The sequence below is a fragment of the Protopterus annectens genome, chromosome 6.part0 (genome assembly GCF_019279795.1).
Source record: "Protopterus annectens isolate FY-2018-M chromosome 6.part0, PAN1.0, whole genome shotgun sequence".
NCBI classification, from domain to species: Eukaryota; Metazoa; Chordata; order Ceratodontiformes; family Protopteridae; genus Protopterus; species Protopterus annectens.
The window spans coordinates 1263192146-1263209167 of NC_056737.1; the positions used below are offsets into that span (position 1 = coordinate 1263192146).

Here is a 17022-nt window from a genome sequence, read left to right on the forward strand (position 1 = left end):
TTCCTCTTGGCAAAGTACTCTAGGTATGTTGAAGGTGTCCTTGCAGTTTTAGCACCTCTAAATTCCCAGCTGTGAGTTTTGGCTGGATCAAAGGACTGAAACAAAAAGTCACACCCTGAGGTGGATGCCTTTCCTTCCAGCCACTCAGAATTTTCTTGGTTTGTAACTGGAAACATTTTTATCTTTCTAAACTTCAAAGTACTTTAGAGCTTGAAACTACACCTTTCATAATTACTAAAGGGCAATATGCACAATGAGTTTTATGATTAGGCATGAAATCTGATCAAGGACTAAATGGCATACAGGGTTTACACTACACAAAACAATGCTTAACCATAGCAAACTGTAAAACAGGAAGACTACAAAGATATGCACAACATCAGCAGGTTTAAAAAAATTGAATTACAGCTAAATCTTAGACAGTTAAAACTACATAAAAGGCAGTAATATTTTTCAGCCAAGACAAGCTCACCAGTAGTCCGTTACAAAGTGAGCTGTGCCTTCTAGAATCCACCTACAAAAATTATTATTATTATTATTACAGTTTGATAACCGGAATAGTCCACTGGGCCTGGAAGATCCCGTTTTCAGTGGGGGCCCAGGGGATAAAAGCTCCATAGGATATAGACAATTTTACAATAGTTATACAAAAGTAAATAAAGTAGTAGAACAGTGAAAAATACAGACATAATATACAATTTGTTAAAAAAGTTGTAACATTTCTAATCCTAGGTAATGCTTTACAAAAGTGAGAGTCATGTAGTCTAAACATATTAAAAGTACAGGCATTTAAGATGAAAAAATGTATGTACAGATAAAAAAAAAAAAAAGAAAAGCTTTTTTTTTTTTTAAGTTAGCAATATGAGGAGAGGACAGAGAGAAGGTGAGGTGGGAGAGGTCAAAGGTGGTATATAGTGGAGAAAGGGAGTGGGTTGGGGGGGAGTTAATGAGGTACAGGGTAGGAGAGGAAGTAGAGGCAAAGGGTAAGAGAGCACAGTGATAGAAGGCTGAGGTATACAGTGCATGGGAAATGGTGTTAAAGAGTTTATGTGGTAGGGGTACAGGAACATTCCCACTTTGAAAGAAGGTGAGATTGGAGAAGAGTTTTGAAGTTTGAGTGGCTCTGAGTATTTTGAAGGCTGGTAGGGAGAGAATTCCAGAGTTTAGCTAGGGAGCAGGATTGTGGCGAGCGTGAGGCTTATATATGTTTAGAAGATTGTGGTTTTCTGATCTTAGAGAGCGGTTGGGAATGTAGGGGGTTAAAGAGGTGGACAACTAGAAGGTTTGAATATGAGCTTGTGAGCAATAGTAAATCTAAAGAATTTGAGGTAGTTAGGAAGTTCAATAGTAAATCTAAGGAATTTGAGGTAGTTAGGAAGTTCAAGCCATTTCAGGGAGTGGAGAGAGAGAGACAGTGTTGTGACGAGTTTCTGGAGTTTGTGGCAAATTTGGAGATTTTATTGCAACAGGCTTCCAACTTGGCCTATAAGCCTAGCTGAAGTTTAGTGAATACGGGGGGCGCTGTACATAAGAGAGGGAAGAAGGTAAGTAGAGGTAAGGGTGTGTCTGGTGGAGGGGGTAAGGTAATTACTGTGTCTATACAGGAGACCTAGTTTTTGGTGAGTTTTTTTGATATTAGTTTGGATATGGATGTCAAATTTTAGATTTTCATCAATTATGACAAAGAGCAGTTTGGTATATGATACTATTTCTATGGGGCTGTTATTCTGAGCAGTCACTGTAAAAGAGTTTTTGTCTATATTGGTGTTTTTGGATGGGGAGAAGATCATTAACTTTGTTTTATTGGTATTTAAGGCAAGATGATTACTATGGATCCATGATTCGGTATTAAAGAAGGCTAACTGAGTTTTGAGAAGTAGGTCAGAGGGGGTGTCTGCTGTACAAATAATGGTCGAATTGTCAGCATATTGAATTAGTGTGGCATTGGAGAGAGACTGGTGGAAGTTATTAATGAACATGTTAAAGAGTAGGGGCCTAGGATGGAACCCTGGGGAACTCCAGCAGGGGCGTGCGGAAAGGAAGAGAGTGAGTTTTTCCATTTGACAGATTGCTGTCTTTCAGAGAGGTAGCTGGTGAACCAGGTGATGGGGGAGAGGTTGAGAGAGGACAGTTGGGATAATAGTAAGGGGTGAGAAACGGTATCAAAGGCTTTGGAGAGGTCAAGGAACAGAGTAGAAACTATTTTGCCAGAGTAGCAAGCAAGGTTTATGGAGTCTAGAAAGGAGAGAAGGGCAGTGATGGTACTATGCCCGGAATGGAAACCATGTTGTGTAGGGGTCAGTAGGTTGTTTTGGGTCATATAGGACATCATTTGGGATTGAATACATTTTTCCTTGATTTTTGATAGTGAGGATAGGATGGCTATGGGCCAAAAATTAGAAGTGTCAGTGTTTTTGCCACCTTTATGGAGTGGAATGATAAAGGCATGTTCTCCATAGTGAGGGGACGTATGATTCTAGTATGGATCGGTTTATTAAAATAGAGATGGAATGGGCAATGCTGTCTGCAGACAATTTGAGAACAGTTGTGGGCAGGTTATTTGGGGCAGGGGAGCATGTTTTGAGTTGAAGGAGCTTCTTTATTTTGATTATAGAGACAGGAGAGAAGCTAAAAGTAGGAGTAGGGGTAGTCAGATTGTGTGGGGATGTAGAGGGGTTGGTTGGGGGAGGAGGGTGAGAGTGCTGACAGAAGCTGGTGGTGAGTTTAGCTATGGATTCTATGAAGAAGGTATTGAAGTTAGAGGCATTTTCTAAATCAGTAAGCTTTAGGTTAGGGGATGGATTATCCTTATTGCCCGGGTGTAGAAAGGAGGAGATAGATTATTAAATTATTCTCCTTCTAAGGCTGCGTGACCTTGGAGGTGAGTATTATACTTGGGTTATTTAACTCTTTCACACCTGGCCAGAGTGGAATTTCATTCACATGATCTAAAATTCTGAGAATGCAGTTTTGCAACCTACCTGTAAATAAATGCATATATCTCAAAAACAATAAAAATTATAAAAAAGTTAAAACAGAAGTTTTTCAGCACATTTCCCTCTTCATGGTGGTGATATTACTGTGCCAGTCAAACACAACAGTAATTTTATATTGAACAAGTAATTAAATAACATACAAGCGTACCTACAATTACTTAAACAAGTTTTATTATCTCTGTAACCAGAGCACACAGACCCCAACTATAAGTTTAACTTTTGTTTGTGTAGATGTGTTCTTCACATAATTGTAATACAGTTTTGTAGATGTCACTCCATTTTTCAGATTTTGCATAATTATGAATGGAATGAATATCTGCATATTTAATGGGCAAATATATTTACATATTTGCAACACAGTGCTAGTTAGACACCAAATATCAGTGCAAATTTTTATTGTGTATACTTTCTCTTGATACCATGGAGTACTGAATAAACACTCTCTGGTTCAAATTATTACTATAATTAAAATATGACATGCATATTCATAATATTTCTTGAAAAGAACTCCACATTTTCTCTGATACAGAATACCCCACTTGTTTCAGGATCCATTCCTGAGGTCTGTGGTGACTGGGCATGTGAAATGCTGTTCCATAATGTGTTAAGGATAACTACGCCCAAAATATATACAGAAATATGACATTTATGCACATTTGTATAACTTACTACTAAATAAACATAAATACGGGTAAACTGGTAGCAGATAAAGAGCAGGTATCTGAGGTATCTGTGATCATTTTTGTAGCATTATGTAAGTTTTCATTTGATACCAAATATAAATTAGCAGGGTCAGATTATTAACAGAAATATTAGTACAGCATACATTTCTAATTTGGTAAAAAGAAATTGCACTTTATTCCTTACTGACTGTCTCTCTTATGTGCATTACGTTGAGGCTTGGGTGTTTTGTTAAAAGTAGTTTATTGTATACAAATACATCAGGATGAATGGCAGGAGCATTAAATTTAAATGAACTATCTAACTAATGACCGACTACATACCTGCATGCCCACACTCTGGCTGCTCACTCAAAATGGCACTCTTGCTTGCACGTGCTCAGTACTTACATGCAAGTGCTGATTCACTAGAAAGCTTCTTTGAGGTATATCACACATACTGATCTACTCTGACCACTGTTACTGGGGTCAGCGGACATTCCTGACTTGTATCTTGAGCTGTCCTATGAACTGCTGCTCCACTACCATTTGCACTGCCTGAGATATTTACATATATGCAAATTTGCATAAATATATTTATTGTAAGCAAGTACAAATATCTGCAAATTGATGGAAGTTAATCACCAGTTTGCTTTGGCAATTTTTTCCAGCGTTATGTAACATTTCAACTGATACCATGAAGTATAATTAACTCTATTTGGAGCTGCCACCACCCATTTAATAATGTCCACAACTAAAGCACACAGTTGAGCACTTTTGTTCTATTTACATTTTATTTATTTGACATTTGTTTCATAATACAAAAGAACTTCATCAGAACTGCATAAACTCACGAATGTGCTTATACAAGTCTATATTGAATCACTGATACACACACACATACACATATATATATATATATATATATATATATATATATATATATATATATGTGTGTGTGTGTGTGCACAGACATATAAATATTACACCTAACATGCATACACACATACTACTATAAACATAAACATGCACAGACGCGCGCTTACATACACACACACACACACACATATATATATATATATATATATATATATGCGTGTGTGTGTGGGCGGCCACGGTGGTGCAGTGGTTAGCATTGCCGCCTCACAGCAAGAGGTTCTCCGGTTCGATCCTCGGCTGGGGTGCTTTCTGTGCGGAGTCTGCATGTCCTCCCTGTGGTCGTGTGGGTTTCCTCCAGGTGCTCCGGTTTCCTCCCACATCCCAAAGACATGCTGCAGGTGGATTGGACACTCTAAATTGGCCCTAGTTGTGCGTGTGAGTGTGCCTTCTGTGGAAGGTTGGGCGCCGGGCTGGCAACTCGACACTGTAAAACTCCACTGCCATTCAATGTGCGGACAAGGTGATCCGCTGTGGCGACCCCTAACCGGGAAAAGCCGAAAGAAGAAGAAGAAGATATATGTGTGTGTGTGTGTGTGTGTGTGTGTGTGTGTGTGTGTGTGTGTGTGTGTGTGTGTGTGTGTGTGTGTGTGTTCCCTATCTTAAAACAAGTAAACTCTGTGGTATCCCAAAAGTCTCAAAACAGCCCACTAAAGTGCAGTGGGTCCAAAAACAAAACAGTGTAACAAACTTTTCTGTGTGGAAGATTTTCAGTCCATATATTTCTAGTTAATCACTGTATATTAACCAGATCAGACAATAGTAGTAGAAGTAGCAAACTTAAACTCGTTTTAAGTCAAAACAAAACAAAAAACAATAATAGAAAATATATAATTGTACAGCATTACTAAGTATTCAAAAGTAATCCAAGCAAGGCAGGCAGTCTGTTTCCAGTCGAAAATCCTTTATTAAGTACACAGACAAGCGATTCAAGTAAAACAAAAACAGAGTAATCATTTCCTCACAAGCTTTCTAAATATATATATACTTTTTATCAGGCATGGGAGTGGTTTATTGTGCTGTAAAACAAAGTGTTATTGGTACACATGTTAAATTCACATCCCTTCACCCATCAGTGTGACATTCGAGCTGGTCCTGCCCTACTTAGTAGCTGTCATACTAATATATAACCCTTATGCACTTTAAATAAAATTTATACTGATGTGGTACCTCTTATTTAACCAGATTATTAAGTAGATTATTAAGTCTGTGATTTTATCCAAGACAATATACTAGATGGCTGGAAATATATCAACCTTATTTCATTTGGCAATCAAAAAATATATATAAATGGGGGCGTGGCCAAGATGAGCACAGAGTAGCAGCTTTTCTTATCAACTCTGCCTTTACAGAACTTTATTGACAGAAAATATTGATATAAGCTTCCCTAATAATAGTTTTTTTTATTTTAATTAATTCTTTAAAATATATATTAGGGTAGTATATAAAGAATTTCAAGTAGATTTTAAGTTTTCCTGTCAAAGTTACACTTGGAAGTACTACAGTAAAAGAACAGGATGAGCTTCACTAAATCTTCTCATCAAGAGACAACTATCAAAAAAGAACTACAGTCATTACTAAATATTATTCAGGAACCAAGTGTCAAAATAGATGAAATGGATATAAAAATTGACAATTTCAAAGAAAAGTGTTCTCACCAAATGGACATTCTACATGAAGATGTACTGCAACAAAGGAAGCAGATTTCAGGAATGGAAACTGCATTAAGTGATATGGATAACAGAATTCAGGAGAGTGAACATAATGTTGAGTTCCTGTTAAAGCAAAATTCTCTGCTTCAGACAAAGGTTGATGACCTTGAGAACAGGTCCCGTAGGAATAATGTGAAAATTTTTGGCTTACGGGATAACATAGAGGGAAATAATATGGAAAAATTGTTATCTTCCTGGTTGCCCGAAGTACTTGAACTGCCGGAGGCTCTTTCATATGGTATTGAAAGAGCCCATAGATCAATGGTGACATCTAAAAACACCAAGAGTAATTATACTAAATCTGTTATTGTAAAGTTCCTATCAGCTCATGATAAGGAAATGGTACTAAAGACTGCATGGGCAAAATCCCCAATCAAACTGAAGGACAATATTATACGCTTTGATAATGACTATTCTTCTTCGGTATTATCAAAAAGTAAAATTTTCTTGCCTTTAGTCAGAGAACTAAAAAAGAATAAAATAAAAACCCATTTGCTTTTTCCTGCAAGACTGAAAATATTTTATCAAGATGTTTTTAAAATTTTTGACGACCTAGACAATGCAATAACTTATATAAAATCTAATAACATACTGGAAAAAGTAGATGAAATGGAGTAGGCCAGTCCTAGTCTTAAAAGAAATGCTGAGAACAACACTTGGAAAACATTTGACCCTAAAAAAAAAAAAAATCAAAAGATGAATCATAACAAGTACATATTTGCACTTGATTCACTCAGTTGAGGAAATGAAACCGGACATCCAGGTGAGCTTTTGGTATTATATTTAATATAATGTAAATTGGTTAACTAAATAGTTGTCTATTTTGTTTTGTAGAATAGTCGTTTGTTGGGATTTTTTTTTTCATTTATACTATTTGTTTAAGATTAATTATCTTAATGTTTATTGGTTTGATTCTCATGGATGCAGTGATTCCCCTGTCTCGGATATCTATGCTTCCGGATGTCTTGTAGTGGTGCTCATCATTAGGGGGCATATTTGTTTATCTTGATTTTGGTTCTTATAGAGGTTGGAAAACTTTTATTTAGTTATAATTGCTGTATTTGTATTTTAGTTGATTTATGGTTAATTGTTTGATAAAGAAATCTTGTATGATGGCCTGATGTATAGTTGCAGAACTGCTGTGCTAGTGATGGTACTTCTGACCCGGGATGTGAGTGGCAGTGTGGCTGGAGTAATGGTAAGGCTTTGTTGTCGTTTCTGAGTTGTTGGTGTGTTTATTTGGAGGCTCTGGTTTGGTGCTCTAGCACTGTAGAGACATGTGTGGTGTTGTTTCTGTTAATTGCATGTTTTGGTGCCTGTGTGCTTTGGTCAGAGATTAACTGGACAGTCTGGTTGATAGTGTGGTGAAGCTTTGCTTGATAGCTGTCATTGCTTCGTGTTGTGTATGCGAGGTTTTTTTTCATCTCTCTCGGTATAGAGGGAGTCTTGAGGCATTGCCTTATATGTAGTTAAGTAATGTTTCACTTACTATTTCCCACCGGAACTTTGAAAGCTTTATCTTCATGATGAGCTCGAGACTGTGGTATCAATCGCAGCTGGAAAGCTCAGAGCTTTCTTAAAACGTCATCATGAAGGCGTCGGAAGTAAATTGATCTTATGATCCTCACCGGAAGCTACTGAATCGGATTTGTTTCCTTATACAGCATACGGAAAGAAGATATAACTAGATTACTACTTTCAACTTATTGTAAGACATTATATGCAATAATCTCTTAAATAAATAGGGATTATACTACGCATGTAGCCTAAATACTTTTTCTGATCATCATAGCTATTCTTGAGCCTTATGTATTTATATATGAATAGTATTCTCATAAAATATTTGCTTTATGTATGACAAGGGTGCTGATATCTTGATGAGAAATACTAGTTGTGATTTGTGCATTTTTGGAAGATTCAATAATGCTACAAAAGCTGTTTATATACTTGTGTTACATGTACATTTTTTATAAATATTGACTTGCTGAGAAAATATTCATGAAGCATTTATCAAAATGTTAAATGTATAGTTGTATATAATAGGTTATCTCAGTTATTTTATGAATGCATTTGTGTAATAGGCTGATAGGAATGTACCACATAGGCAGCAATAATATTGCAAGGACAGGTGCATTAAAAATAGTTAGATCTGTTTATCATTAGAAAATGTGAAATTTTCATCTTTTGTTTTGTTAATGAAATAGCTTTTCAAAATTCAAAGATAGTATAAGCTATAATTGAATAATAAAAAGCTCATTATATTTAAATAAGTCTTCTATATAGTATAAAAGAGCTATTTAAGCACCTTGCTTCTTTGAACTAATATGACCTTTCCACTAGTTTTCAGTATGGTGATGGACCCTTTGAGGTAACTCAAATTAATGCAATGAATGGAAGATCAGACTTTTAAGGTTTATTAGTCACTCTTCTATGAGAGACTGCACCGGGGTGTTTGGTTATATGAAAACTAGTGGGATGTTGTTGGTTTTACTTCTTGATGAGTAATCACTATATTTGGTTTCTGGCAAAGAAATGCAGTGTTCATTTCTTTCAGAACAATCAGTATGTTAGTTGATTGTTAGTAAAATCACTTTTATTAGCATCTTATTTATTAGCTGCCTATGTTAGTGGTTATTGAAGGCCCTTAGGTGATTCATTTACAACTATGTTCCATTTAGCTGATCACCTATGGCAGTACTATATATCACACTTCAGCCTTTATTAGCCATATTTCGGTAAGAAAAAAAATGCCATAGTCTCTTTTTAAGGTTCTTATGAAATGTGATTACTTTAAAACAGAAGAGTGAACTAATAGAGCATAGTAGTTCTTAATAATCTACTAACGAATGTAAGAAAATTCTGTACTTTACTCCTAAGATATAGCTGTCATCAATTTACTAATTGACACAACATTATATCTATATATTTGGTTCATACAAAAAATTGTTTATGTTATTGATGAGAAGCCTTATTTTTATAGTTATGGCTATATACATTTAGGCAGGTGCTGATTGGATGCTGCTTTTGATAGGAGGTCGATTCGAGTGACTGATGTCATTCGAGTTAGGAGTTTTAAACTCCAGAGGGGTTCGGGTTGGTTATAAATATTTTATAATAACTTTTCAGACGTTCATATCTTATGTAGTAGGAAACAACCTTAATTTTAAGAATATGATACTCTTACAATATGTTTGTTCTAATGATCATAACAGTAGTCCTATTAGATATATTCTTGTGTATTTCTTGGATCAGTATGTTTATATTTACATCATTTAATTTTCAATGACTACAATAAAAGGTATATCAGTTAACATTAATGGTTTAAATAATCCTAATAAAAGGAGGAATTTAACTAGATATCTTAATCCTAGTTAGTATTTTTACAAGAAACTCACTTAATAACAGAGGATATATTCAGACTTGAATCTAAAACATATAAGATTTTAGTAAGTTCTGAACAAACTAAGAAAAAGAGAGGAGTAGCTATCCTATGGAACAGCATAATGCCTTTTCCTAAAATAATAGATACATATAAGGATAATAAAGGAATGTTTTGTGCAGTCACCATAGAAATAAACAGTAAAATTTTCACATTGATTAACATATATTGGATCCCAGGAATAGGGATAAACACAGTGAAACAACATCTAGCTCAAATTGTACTATTCTCTAAAAGGAACATTATTTTGGCAGGAGATTTCAATTGTATTCTAGATTACAAAGACTCTAGTACTAATGGAAAGAGAAGAATATCTACATCATCTAAATTATTAAAAGACTTTTCAGATACTTATTTTTTGAAATATTTAAATTATTTTGCAGATACTACTTCTTTGTTTTACACCTTTTTTTCTCATAGTCATAACTCATACTCGAGGATAGATAGAGTTTTTATTTCTAATAATTTAACAGATTCCTTAAACAAATCAGCAGTGATTTCATGTCCTTTATCAGGTCATAATTCTATATTTTTTGAAGTGGTAGTCAATCCAAATGTTAATATTCATATAAAAATGATCCCAGCTTATATCACAAAATTAAAAGATTTTTAATGATTTCATTTCTACAGAAGTACAGAATTTTTTAGAACTTAACAATACTAATGATATATCAGAAAGTTACATATGGGATGCCCTAAAAGCTTATCTATATGGTAGGATATTGAATTGGTACAACAAAAAAAAAGAAAGCTTGGGATAAAGATCTGCAAGATATACAATGTAAATTAGACACTTTAAAACTTAGTAATATGGGTGATAAATATATATCAGACAAAAGAAAAGAAATAAATATGTTAAATAATAAATATCTAGAAATATTAAAACATAAAACTATGATCAATATAGAAAAATTCAAGTTTATAAATTTCTCTTCTAACCCTAAATCCTTAAAAATTCTTGCTAACAAAACAAAAAGATTAAATAGATTTTAATCATATTAATGAAATATTCTCCCCTAAAAAAGGAAAAATGGTATCGGAAATTCATAATATATTAACTGAATTTAGAGAGTTTTTTTATAAACATCAACCAAACAACTACTGAAATTAACTCTAAAGAGGAAATAAAAACATTTATTAATAAATACACTAAAACAAGACTTTCAGAGGAACAAGGGTTTTCTATTGATAAACAAATATATTTCAAAGAACTTCAAACTCACATTACCAAATTAAAGCAAAATAAAGCACAAGTAATGATGGCATCATTCTTGAAATTTACAAATTACTACCTATAAATGCTCTAAAATTGCTTTATAAAGTATTTAATCTTGTTCAGGACAAAAACATAATTCCACCTACTTGGAAATACACTTTTATTTCTCCTATTTTAAAATCTAACAAAAAATCCCTCTAAGTGTACCTCCTATAAACCCATCACCCTATTAAACACTGATTACAAATTAGTTATGTCCATTTATGCAGAAAGACTTAAAACACTTTTACCCAAATTAGTAGATAGTGATCAAACGGGGTTTATAATAAAGAGAACTTCATATGATAACATTAAAAGAATATTAACTTTAATTGATTCAGTGAAAAATCTTAAAACAAATTTATCCCTAGTTAGTTTAGATATAAATTGTGCTTTCGACTCAGTTACATGGGAATATCTGTTCACTCAATTAAAGGAATTAAATTTCTCCAATAATTTTATCAATCGTATCACTCTGTTATATGAAGGTAGCCAAGCTTATGTTAAAATTGGTACTGGTATATCTCAAAATATACCAATAGTAAAAGGTACTAAGCAAGGGTGTTCTTTATCCCCTCTTTTATTTTCATTAGTTATGGAACCATGGGCAAATTTAATAAGACATGATAAAGATATTGAAGGATACAAATTAAACCTCACTATATCATCTACAATACAAATGTTTGCAGATGACATATTGATTACTCTTGGGTGTAGAAGGGAATCTATACAAAAACTTTTTTAAGAACATGGAATATTTTCAAAAAAATTCTGGCCTTACTTTTAATAATAATAAAACACAAATTATTTTAACAGGTTCAAAAAAATACAATATACCTGATGAATATAATGAATATACAGCTCAGTCTCAACAAATAGCATATTTAGGTATAATTATTACTAACACTATTACAGATACCATTCAAATAAATTATAATAAAAGTCTATTACAGATAGAAAATTTAATAAATAAATGGAACAAATTACCCTTTTCTATGGATGATAAACTTTTAATAATAAAGATGATCCTTCTCCCCAAAATCTTATATATAATTCAATCTTTATCTATACCTCCTTCTTACCAAATAATTAAAAAATTAAATTCAATGATTCAGAAATTTTTGTGGTTACCAAATAAGCCAAGGATTGCATTAACATACCATATGTATAATTGGAAAAATGGGGGTATAGCCTTACCAAATTTAGAAATTTATTCAATTTCATTAGTATTCAATACAATCTCTCATCTCATCGATGTGGAATACACTGCTAAGTGGAAAGAGTTTATAGAGGTATTGTCAGAAAATACCAAAGATATAAACAGTTCTTATAAGCTAAATATAATTAATAATCCATTTATTTGGAGGTTAAAAGATTATATTTCTGAATTTTCTTCTCTGAGATTTAACTCTTAGGTATATAGTTTTTCTTTTAAAATCATTTAAAAATGTTATATTTAAATATAATATATATAAGGATTGGCTTTTTTTACTCTTCCCTATAGCCTACACACACAGATCTATTTTCTCTTCAGATTATACAAAAATGTCTATATTTCAGCAAAAGCATTTAACATTTTGGCTCCAAATGATGATAAATAATGAGATAAAATCCAATAGTTTACTCTTGGAAGAGTATAAACTTGATTCTTGTTTATGGTTAGAGCTTCAAGAAGCTAGACAATATGTATTAAATAAATTGGATTCTATGTCTCCTATAATTAGGAAAAAAAATTCCCACGCTAATACATTATATGATTTTATCAGTTTTGCATAAATCTCCTGCTAATAACAAGTTATCAAACATTTATAGGGCAATTAAATGTGATTAAGATACACGTTCAGATAATTATTGGAAATATTTTTCTTTAATTAACAATAATCCCCCTTCTGAGAAAGACAAATTGAATATTTTACAATCAGCAAGTATGACTACTTATTTAAAATGGAAATTATTCACATGGAGATTTTTAAATAGATCATTTATCACTTCTCATAATATAAGTATATTTTCTAAAAAGAATATAACATTTTGGAGATGTAATATTGAACTGAATGCTGACTGGTCTCATATGTTTTATAACTGCATATATTTAAGAAAAGTTTGGGATGATATCAATAACGTGTTGCAAACAATTTTTACTGATAATTTCTTTATATCTAAATCACTAAGAATTGGGAATCTAGTACAGCACCTACATTTTTGGAATTTAAAAATATACTCAAAATACTAAAAATATACTCCTTGAAACGTGTAATTTGGAAATGTTAACTATTAAATCTAGGAATACTACATTATATAATTCATGAAATATCATCTATCAACTTCTAGAAAAATAGTTTATTAATTTATGTAAACAGATGATTTTTATTAACCCTACAGCTACATTAAGAAATTTTTTTTTGCATGATGAACGTCTTTGTACATAGTTTAGTTACACTGGTTTATATATTAGAAGGTTTTTTTTTTTTATTTTCTTGTTTTTTAACTTTAAAGAAAAAATGTTATAATTTCATGGAAATATTTGTTCATTTTAATAATTATTTAATAAAATTCTTTGGAAAAAAAAATATATATATATAAATATATACATATACATTTTGCATGTAAAAATCAATTTCTATTTTCATAACCTATTGTTAACAAAGATCGCTTTCGTCCTTCTAGACTTTTTCAGGTATGTGTACAAGAACCATAAAAACAATCTATAAAAATATATATAATTGTATAATTAGTTAGCATTGTTATTACACATCATTTTTAATAAAGTGGAAAAAATAACAAGAAAAAAATAAAAATAAGAAAAAAATGTATGTATGATGATGGAAACAAAATATACACTTAAGTTTCAACTGATTTAAAACGGTATTTAAAACCAATTTGTAGAATAAAATAAAATACAATTAGTCATGTAAACAATGTGCCAATTTTCTAAGTTCCAGTGCACTTTTAATTGAACAGTAGTAATTTAGTCCAGGCTTCCTAAAAGAGTTCAGCTTTAATTGCCACGAGTTCATGTTTCTCCAGAATATTCAGGATGTCTCCTTCAAGATCACCCATGTTCCCTATCTTAAAGACAAAAGCTCAGAAGAGCAAATGCCAGAAGACTGAACCTGGAACAGTGAAAATCCAGAAAGTCAAACAGCAAAGACCTTGATTGTGTGGGATCACGACACAGTAGGAATTGGGATTTTGCTCCTTTCCCCACTGTAGTGCAATATCGGAGTTTGTACATATAATTAGCAGGAGGTATTGGGGGGTCACAGGGGGACTGACCCCTTGTGAAAATGAAGATTTTTTTCAACCTTCCCTGGGTTTTCAATGCTCCTAGTTCAGTCTTTTGATGTTCACTCTTGTAAGTTTTCATCCTGATAGGGACCCATACACACACACACACACACACACACACACACACACACACACACACACACACACCTACTTACACCTACACACAAACATATATACACCTACACACCCACACACTACTGGGGGAGTGAAGTAGTTGTAGAACATACATTAACAAATTAACAAGCAGAAGAAAACCATTTGGAAAAGAAAAGTGAAATAGAAATGTTGTCTGGTTACCTGACAAAAGATTGCTTCATCCACTGTATACCTAAAAAAAAAAAAAAAAAAAAAAAAAAGAAGTAAACTTAAAGTCATGTTCTGTAACAACTTCAGAAGTAGACACATAAGTATGCCAGATAATTACCACTGCAGGCTTACTCTTCAGTTTTATAGCAAGTAAAGAATATCACCGCATATTCACGTACAATTGAATTATGCATTTATTTTATTCTACTGCCATGTTTATTCTTTGGCATTACAGAACTTCAGAATCCGAACTAAGCTGTAATGCCACAAGCTGTATGACCATGCTCCAAGCACTCAGTAATTTCCGATTTCAATCATAAATCAAGTACAGTGCTTTCTCTTATTGTGCATCGTGTTGTAAAAGGTTTATGATGAAAGTTGACACTGCATTCTAAAGAAAACCAGAACACATTTGAAATATGAACTAAACGACTAATGTAATACATCTATGACTAACACCCATTACATAATTACATACTTATATAATAATACAACCATCAAATAATGGTTGTCAAAGAGAGTACATTAATCAAAAGCTTTTGTGCATGCAGTTTGGGAGTTCTGTAGTTTGTCGCTTACCATGTTTAAGGGACATACTGTACATTTACTTTAAGGTGAAATCAGATAACAGCAAGTTTGAGACATGGGCAAGTACTTGTATTCCCTGGAAAATCATGTATCCAGATATGACCAAGCAATGTTGATACATTTTTTAAGTGCAAGTTCCTTAAAGCTGACTTGAATTTAGTAGCCTGAATAAAAAAAGCAATTTTAACCAAGGTTATTCCCATTTCTGCAGTCATTGCAGGATACTATCAGGTCAACAGCTTCAAACTAAATATTCTGATTAGTCACACCGAATGAAAAGGGGCAGCACCATTTATTTTGTACCACCTATAACAAATCATGGTTGGGGGGGGTACTGATCAACTCTAGTATTTAGTCATAGCAACACTAAATGCCTCTCTGTCATACTTCTGATGACCATCAGTCAAGAAGGTAGAGAGACTTCACAATGGTTTCAGTTCTAAAAGGCAAGCTGTCAACTTCAACTGAGGAAACAGGCCACCTCAATCCAGATTTCAAATGACCAAGCAAAGAAAAAAAATGCTGCCCTATTTAAAGAGGTAAAAACTAAAATAACGGACGTGGGAAGAAGCAGACATTACCATACATGGTTACTGATGCCACGGCAGGCAGATGAAACACTAACTGAAGATATGGTTGAAAGAAAACCGCTGACCACAACTTTTGTATATTTTAATTATGTAAATATTTATATTTATACTGATATACTTACTACTTCCTACGTTAGTCCTACTAAGTAAATAAGATGTCCATTATTAGAAAATTTATCGCCAGCAGGATTTGATAACCTCTGCCATGCCCAGCCATAGAGACAGACTAGACAGTTTGTAGGATGATTTTCTCCCAAAAAACATCTACGCACACAGATACTGATCTTCTGCTAGCATCACCACTTTTTCCTCCTCAGTCAAGTCTAGAGCTGTCCTTGCATCAATGACTTGGACCTTCTATTTTTTTGGGCGGTCATATGACTTGAACCCTTTATTTTCAGTGGTTGATTTTGTCTACCTAAGGGAGGAAGTGTTTCTAAGTGCCATTAAAGATGTTTCGTTGACCCCAACTCAACCCCCCTTCTCAGAAAGAACAGTTTAGATCTGGCAAATACTAGAAACTGTCATCCAATTTCAAATATTTCCTTCTTAAAGAATATTACAAAGAAAGTCATGCTGTGCAGCTCAGGGATTACTTAAGCAGCACATCAAGTCAGGGATGTCTCTATTCTGGTTTCAGATGATGTTACAGAACTGAATTTTTTTCTGATGGTTATGGGTTACCTCCTTATAAAAATGTCCAGTATGATGCTCTATCTTGATCCATATCATTCTCCTGTGGTCCTCAAATCAGCTGAATACAGTGTTCTGAATGACCATATGATGTTCGTATGTGCTGTCATGAAATGACTACACCCTACACAAAAAGGTGACTGGAGACCACAAACAAAACAATATTACCCCAATCTACATCATGGCACTGGTCTTCTATTTACATAGGATCACAGACCTCTCAACTTGGAAACATCAAAAATCTGGACAAAGGGCCATGAAAATAGGTACAAATCCGTACACTGGATAACATAAAATTTGCATGCATAATTATGTAACCCCACCCACTCCGGTGGAATTGTGGGATACCAACTTTCAAACAGAAACTGAAGAACAGACAACCAAAATATGGCCCCATACCCTGTAGTAAATGGTAACCATTTTTAATGCGTAGAAATGATGCTCACTGCGAAGAGAGATGATGATGAACCTTAGGATTTTGTTTTTGGTGACTTGCAGTATGTGGGTTTTGTGGTAAATGTAGGGCATTTAATGGTAGGCAATATTCTAATCTTAGAAAA

The 17022-nt window shown here is 33.5% G+C and overlaps 1 protein-coding gene across 3 annotated transcripts in view; it reads right to left on the minus strand.

Annotated features, from left to right (window-relative positions):
- GTDC1 (glycosyltransferase like domain containing 1) overlaps positions 1-17022 on the minus strand; it is a 3282804-nt gene that overhangs the window by 2472351 nt on the left and 793431 nt on the right. For all 3 annotated transcript variants that reach the window (XM_044074854.1, XM_044074853.1, XM_044074855.1), the window contains one exon: positions 14583-14613. The gene's annotated coding sequence lies outside the window, so the exon portion shown is untranslated. The remainder of the gene's footprint in view (positions 1-14582; positions 14614-17022) is intronic.